This window comes from Mesocricetus auratus, unplaced genomic scaffold, assembly GCF_017639785.1.
Source record: "Mesocricetus auratus isolate SY011 unplaced genomic scaffold, BCM_Maur_2.0 Super-Scaffold_100014, whole genome shotgun sequence".
NCBI classification, from domain to species: domain Eukaryota; kingdom Metazoa; phylum Chordata; class Mammalia; order Rodentia; family Cricetidae; genus Mesocricetus; species Mesocricetus auratus.
This window is the reverse complement of record NW_024429197.1, coordinates 1,899,160-1,906,004: the sequence shown is the minus strand read 5'-3', so window position 1 is coordinate 1,906,004 and position 6,845 is coordinate 1,899,160. Positions and strand designations below refer to the sequence as shown.

The 6,845-nt window shown below is 50.3% G+C and overlaps 1 long non-coding RNA gene across 1 annotated transcript; it reads right to left on the bottom strand.

Annotated features, from left to right (window-relative positions):
• Positions 1 to 4,618: 4,618 nt before the first annotated feature.
• On the bottom strand, positions 4,619 to 6,405 carry LOC121144158. The gene is made up of 2 exons (XR_005881467.1): positions 6,274 to 6,405; positions 4,619 to 4,975 (listed from the first exon to the last, which is right to left on the bottom strand). It is a non-coding gene; the product is annotated as an uncharacterized LOC121144158 (long non-coding RNA).
• Positions 6,406 to 6,845: the final 440 nt, after the last annotated feature.

The following is a 6,845-nucleotide window of genomic DNA, read 5'->3' as shown; positions in this document are numbered from 1 at the left end:
GCCTCCTTTGGGTTTATGCCCAACAGTGGTATTGCAGGGTCTTGAGGTAGGCTGATCCCTAATTTTCTGAGAAATCATACTGTACCGTGACTGTACAAATTTGCACTCCCATCAGCAGTGGAGGAGTGAACCCTTTTCTCCACATCCTCTCCAGTATAAGCTGTCATCAGTGTTTTTGATCTTGGCCAGTCTAACAGGTGTAAGATGGTATCTCAGAGTTGTTTTGATTTGCATTTGCCTGATGACTAAGGATGTTGAGCATTTCCTTAAGTGTCTTTCTGCCATTTGAGATTCCTCTGTTGAGATTTCTCAGTTTAGATCTGTACCCCATTTTATTAATTGGATGATTTGGCAGTTAGATATCTAGTTTCTTGAGTTCTTAAATGTATTTTGGAGATTAGCCCTGGGTCAGATGTGGGGTTGGTGAAGATCTTTTCCCATTCTGTAGGGAGCCTTTTTGTCTTTTTTTTTTTTTAAGATTACTTCTTCCCATACCAGGCGGTGGTAGGTGCACGCTCTTTTATTATTATCTTTTAAAGATTTATTAATTTATTACATAGTGTTCTGTCTGCATGTATGCCTGCAGGCCAGAAGAGGACACCAGATCTCATTACAGATGGTTGTGAGCCACCATGTGGTTGCTGGGAATTGAACTCAGGACCTCTGGAAGAGCAGCCAGTGCTCTTAACCTCTGAGCCATCTCTCCAGCCCCATTCTGTCTTGTTTACTGTGTCCTTTGGTTTACAGAAGATTCTCAGGTCCAGGAGGTTCCATTTATTATCTCAGTGTCTGTGGTGTTCTATTTAGGAAGTGGTCTCCTGTTCCCTTGAGTTCAATGTATTTCCCACTGTCTCTTCTACGAGGTTCAGTGCGGACAGATTTATACTGAGGTCTTTGATCCATTTGGACTTGAGTTTTGTGCATGACCCCTTTAGCACTCTTACAGACATGAGATCTGGGTCTGGAAAAAGCTGACAGAATTTCTAGGAGGTCAATAGGCCATAGCAGATTTCCACATGACTTCCCCCAAATTCCCAAGTAGCTATGCATTCATTCCACAAATATTTACTAAGGGCTGGTCCTGTGCAGGCAGCAGCTTGTGCGCTGACAATCGAGTAAAACAAACAAGTCACACGGTTAGGGGGAAGTCGCTAATGTTCATGGCCTGTGACCAGAGACTGGCCCTCCTCCAAGCCTTCCACAGATTGACCTCGGCCCAGTTCCTTCCCTTCCTGTGGCAGCCCGCCCCTCCCCCAAGCCCCACCTCATTCCTTTCTGGTAGTTTCATGCCTCAGGCTGTCTCACCTGAGGAAACCTGGCCTCTGTGCACTTTCCCACCTGCCCTGGGGAGAGCTCTCCGGTGTCCGTCCTGGCACGAAGGCTGAGGGGCCCCTCATGGATATCGTGCTCATTTGCACGCCGTGTTAGTCTCTCCACGATCCGAGGACATACTTCCCTTTCCTAGAGCTGTCCGACACGTTAATGCCTGGCACCTGCTAGGTCCTGCATCCGTGGGTTGCTATTTCCTAGGATCCTTGGTCCAGGAGTTCCCTAGTCAATTTGGTCTCTGGGGCGCCCTGCCCTGTAGCCCATTTTTGTTGTAGTGTTTGGTGAACGTGCTCTCTGCTGTTTCTGATCAGCCCCTGGAGAGACGAGGGTTCAATGAGAGCAATGAAGCTGGCATTGCCCAGGCCCAGGAGAAGGAAGCTCACTGCTTCACGCAGCCGGCCCCGGGGGGGGCGGGGGCGGTCGAGCCTGACAGACTGTGGAGGAGCCACTGTGGAAACTTACCGGCCTCAGACGAGGGTGTGGGGGTGCTGAGAGAGCAATGCTGGCGTGGCTTCCCAGTGGGTACCCAAAGGGCAGAGTAAGCAGAGAAGGCCCCCTGATGCCCCTCCCAAGTAAGCCACGCCCCCCCAGGAGCTGAGGTTGCATCTCCTGAGAGCTAGGATCAAACAAAGCCCGAAAGGAGGAAGTGTGAGCCTTGGACCCAGTGACACACTTCATCTGTGACAAATCAGCTGTCACCCGCGGAGTCCTCTGTCCTGCTTCCCAGGGCAGGATTGTCCCGCCCTGGCCAAGTCCTCACACTGACCCCGAATCATCTGCCCAGCCCTGCTCCTCTCCCCTCTCCCCTCCAGCCTGGTGCAGTCTGTAGGTGGGTGCTGGAAGGCAATGGACTGTAGGAGGGGTAGGCAGAGCCTGCACCTGGGGTGTGTCTGCTGCCAGCTGGCGAGGGGTTCCCACGGCTCTGAACTCTGTAGGTTTGGAGGTTGTCCTGGAACTCTCTTTGAAGACCAGGCTGGCTTCAAGGGCGTCCTGGCCTACACAGCTGGAGTTGGAGGCCAGCCTGGGCTACATTAGACCCTGTGACAATCAAACAAAATAGATGGGATAGAGATGCAGGAGGACCAGTGGCGAAAGTCCACAGTGGTCAAATCCTCCAGTGGTGTCACCTGGGCCTTCACCTCCTTGTGCAAAGGACAGGCAGGATAGTGAACCTTCAGGAGGCCAAGATTCAGTGCCTTCCAAAACGTGGGCTGTGGCCCCCAGATAGGGGTTGCTCCTGTTGGCAAGACTCCATGCATCGTCAGCTGTCTGTCACCTAAGAATCTTCCAGACCCTAAGTCTACCTCCAACCCTGGGGAAACATGACTGCCTCTCTCATGGCCTTCCTGCCTTGCCCCAAACAGGAATGCAGGGAGTGTGTAGTTATTCTTGTTTGTCCCCTCAAAGTTTAAAGGGAGCCTGGCCACGGTGGTGGCGGCAGCAAAAGCCTTTAATCCCAGCACTTGGGAGGCAGAGGCAGGAGGATCTCAGTGAGTCGAGGCCAGCCTGGTTTACAGAGAGTTTTCCAGGACAGCTAGAGCTACACAGAGAAACCCTGTCTTGAAAAAAGCAAAACAAACAAATAAGAATTTTTTTTTTTTTTTTTTTTGGTTTTTCAAGACAGGGTTTCTCTGTATTGTTTTGGAGGCTGTCCTGGAACTCGCTCTGTAGACCAGGATGGCCTTGAACTCACAGAGATCCGCCTGCCTCTGCCTCCGGAGTGCTACAAATAAGAATCTTAAAGGGGTTTCTCAAGGACAAGTAGTGACTGCTTAGGAGCTGCCACAGCCAACCAGAACTTGACCTAGTCCCTCCCACTGGAGCACAGCCTGCCCTCCATCCTTGCCTGACTGCAGTCTCTCAGGCTGCCCTGCTGCCTCCTGCTGGTCATTTTTAACTGTTAGCCTACTGGCTGTAGGGTCCCCTCTGAAGAAGCCTTTCATATACAGCTGCTAAAGGAAGTGGGTTTTTTTTTGTTCCTCCTTTCTTCCTTCCTTCCTCCCTTCCTTCCTTCCTTCCTTCCTTCCTTCCTTCCTTTCTTCCTTTATTTATTTTTTGGTTTTTCAAGACAGGGTTTCTCTGTATTGTTTTGGAGGTTTTCTTGGAACTCCCTCTGTAGACCAGGCTGGCCTCGAACTCACAGAGATCTTCCTGCCTCTGCCTCCTGAGTGCTGGGATTAAAGGCGTTCACCACCAATGGCCGGCTATAAGGAAGTGTATTTATTTATTTAATTTTATGTGTGTTGGTGTTTTGCCTACATGTATGTCTGTGTGAGAGAGAGGGTCAGACCCCCGCCCAAACTTGGAACCACAGGCAAGCACAAGCTGCCACGTGGGTGCTGGGAACTGAACCAGGGTCCTCTGGAAGAGCAGTCAGTGCTCCCAACCACTGAGTCATTTTCTCAGCAGTGTTAAGTGAAGTTTTTCCAGGTTAGCTCATAGGTAACAACCTAGAATCTCATAAGGCCCTGGCTCCAGTCCCAGCACAGGAAAAAACAAACAGACAAACAAACAAACAAAAAACCAGTTCCAGGGTTCCAGGGTTCCCACTCATTGTGAGGGAGGGAGCAGGAAGGGAGTGTTGCCCCCAGCTCAAACAGCAGCCACAGGACACATTTTAGGTCAGGCATAGTGAACTCATGTGCAAGCAGATGCCAGTTTCGTCACAAGGGGGAGGTTGCTGGGAAACCTCTAGCAGACAGGACAGAATTTTCACCCACCTGCAATTTGCCAAGCTATAAAACAGTTCAAAGACAAGGGGGGAAGGTTGGGATCATCAGCCAACAGGAAGGGTGTGCTGTGTGGACAGAGCATAGCTTCCGACCAAGGCCCAGGCATTTTCCGCACAAGGCAGGTCACAGAAGGGTTCAGTCCACAGTCTGCCTCTGAGAAGTGGTGTGATTCACACACCGGATGCCAGGCCTCTTCTTGGAGAGCAGAGGACATTGCAGAGCACTGGCTGAAGTGCAGGTGAGATACAAGATCTGAGCTCAGGCCCTTTAGGGACTGAACACATACATGCAAGACTTCTTTTTCCAGGTCTGAGGATGTAGGTCAGTAATTTCCAGCTGTAGTAACAGCAGCAGCAGCAGCAACAGCAATAACACACACACACACACACACACACACACACACACACACACACACACACGGATGAGCTGTGGCATGCAGGTGCCCCTCCATAGAAATAAATGTAGAAAAGTCTTTGTGTATTTATTTTCATGTGTATGTGTGTGGTTAGGGTTTATGTGGTGGGAGTACATTGGTTAGGGACATATCATACAACAGATTTTATGAGAGAGATTTATTGTACGTGTGGGTGTTCAGAGGCTGCCTCTGAGGGAGGATGGAGGGGGAAGAGACAGAGAGTGAGAGACAGACAAAGACAGACAGACCAGGGGACAGACAGTGGGCTATGAAGGTGGGGATGCTTTGAAGGGTACAGGTGTCACATTTGGGGGCTGGCGATGATATGGCCGCTGGCGCTGAGTTGCTGAAGGCAGGCTAGGGCTAGCATGTGTACTTGTGTGTGAGCTCATGTGTATCATGTGTGCAGCAGCCCTCAGAGCAGAAGAAGGCATTAGATCCAGTGGCACTGGTGTGGTAGGCAGATGCTTGTTGGCGTTGGGAACCGAACCCAGGTCCTCTGCAAGGGCAGCATATATTTTTTTTAAAGATTTAGTCATTTATTTATTATGAATACAACATCCTGCCTGCAAGCCAGAAGAGGACACCAGATCTCATTACAGATGGCTGTGAGCCACCATGTGGTTGCTGGGAATTGAACTCAGGACCTCTGGAAGAGCAGTCAGTGCTCTTAACCTTTGAGCCATCTCTCCAGCCTGCAGCATATACTCTTAACTGCTGAACCACCTATCCAGCCCTAAAACTTACAACAGAACAAGAAGAAGCAACGTAAAAACCACAGGAGAAAAACGAAACGAGGAGCTAGCAGGGTTCAGCAGTCAGGAGGCTGTTCCTCCACAGGACCCAGGTTCAATTCCCACCACCCACTTGGTGGCTCACAATCTCGGTAACTCCAGTTCCTAGGAATCTGGCACCTTTTCCCGGTTTCTCAAAGTATCAGGTGTACAGGCATGCATGTAGGTAAAGTACACTTACAGGTTAAATCAAAGAAAACTCAGTTAAAAATGAAATAAGAAAACAACCTTCGGGTTTTTGTCCATGCATGTATTTGTTTTGGTGTTTGGAAATAAGGTCTCATGCATCCCAGGCTGGCCTCAAAATCTCTACAGTGACCCTGAACCCCTGATCCTCCTGCCTCTCTCCCCACTGTGCTAGGATGGCAGTCATGGGCCACCACCCCTGGTTATGGCTTGTGTCATGCTGGGAACCAAACTCAAGGCTTAGGTTTCTGCATGCTAGGCAAATACACTGTTAACTCAGCCACATAGGCAGATAAAGGGACCGCCCCAAAAAATTGGTTTCCAGTTGAATTTTGCCATCTGTGCTGCATGCATGCTGGTTTCTGGTATATTCCATAACATGGATGTTTTTGAGGTGTGTCTTTCTGGAGCCCTGGAGATGTTACTGGAAATCCCTGATCCTGACCATGCAGCCTTGGGTAAGTGGTCTGTCTCTTAGGGTTGCTTCCCTGTCCATGAACTGGGAGCATTAACAGTACCACTCTGAGGATCTCACACCCTCACACACCGTCTCCCCAGCCCAACACCGTCTCTCTTTACACCCTTTCAAAGTAGATCAGGCAGATCGCATATTTACTATGCCCTCAAAGATGACCTCGAACGGGCTGGGGAGATGGCTCGGTTAAGAGCACTACCTGTTCTACCAGAGGATCCAGGTTCAATTCGCAGCACCCACATGGCAGCTCACAACTGTAATACTGTATGTAATCCGATTCCCTTACATACATGCCGACAGAACACTAATGCACATAGAATTTAAAAAGAAAGAAAGGATGACCTTGACTCGAGATCCTCCTGCCTCCGCTTCCGGGGATTTCTGGCATACACAGGCTTGCTTCACCATCAGCTGATGCCTTCCGAAGGTTATTCCAGCTGAGGAGGCAGCAGCAGGCCCTACTGGAGGGGCAGGCACATGCTAGTGAGGTCATACTCCAGGTACTTGGGTGTGGCCTCAGGTGACAGGGACCCTGGAACAGGGCTATGGGAAAGTTCTGGGTTTCCAAGCAACTCCCGTTCGTCCTTTGTTCCGAGTCCAGGTTCCTAGGACTCATTCTGGAGTTTACTGGTGTCCCCTCCCTGGCAGGTAAGAGTTTGGGCGAGTCGGGGCTTAATCTCTAGCCTTAGGTCTTCCTCCAGGAGAACATTCCTACGACAGGTGGAAAAAGTTCATTGCTACGTCACTCTTTTGCGATGTTTTCTCTCTGTCTTTTGCTGCAGTGAATGTGCCGGAGGAGCTATCTGCCCGCCCCACGCGTAGAGTAACCGGTGAGAAGCCAGAGAACCTTGGCTCCCGGGTACCACTGCCGGCTCGTTGGCCTATGTCGCCCCCTAGTGGCTATGCTTCACACC